Genomic DNA, 529 nt, shown 5'->3' on the forward strand with positions numbered 1-529 from the left:
GTGAATGGTTTTGAAGAATAAAGGAGGAAGGTAGGATTATCAAAAATGGAAAAAATATATATAGGAGGCATTATGGATAAAAAGAAAGATAATTAAGTAAGATAATTCTATGGGAAGAAAAGGAATTAGGAACATAAAAAAGGCGTTGCGCAAAAATAAGATAATAGTGACGATATTAATACATAAATAACTAATGCAAAACGCAGGAGGAAAAATCTGAAACTTAAAGGAGCGAGAAAAGATTATGAATACGAGAACAAAGAGAATACGAATGAAGGAAGGGGGAGGAACAGAATGCAAGAATGAAGAATGGACGAGGCGAAGATCGAGGGGAAGACGCAGCAAGACGAAGGAAGACGAAGGAAAGAAGAAGAATAGCACCAACTACACAGGAATAGGACAGAAACACAAGGAATGGGAAGGTAACTATAGTGTCAGGAAGAAATCAACTGGACCTTCGGTGGAAAAAGCGTGGAACGTCAAGATAGAAATTTATCCCGCCTTGGGAACGACTCCTTTGTAGTTTTTT

This window comes from Penaeus monodon, chromosome 29, assembly GCF_015228065.2.
Source record: "Penaeus monodon isolate SGIC_2016 chromosome 29, NSTDA_Pmon_1, whole genome shotgun sequence".
In the NCBI taxonomy this organism is placed as follows: domain Eukaryota; kingdom Metazoa; phylum Arthropoda; class Malacostraca; order Decapoda; family Penaeidae; genus Penaeus; species Penaeus monodon.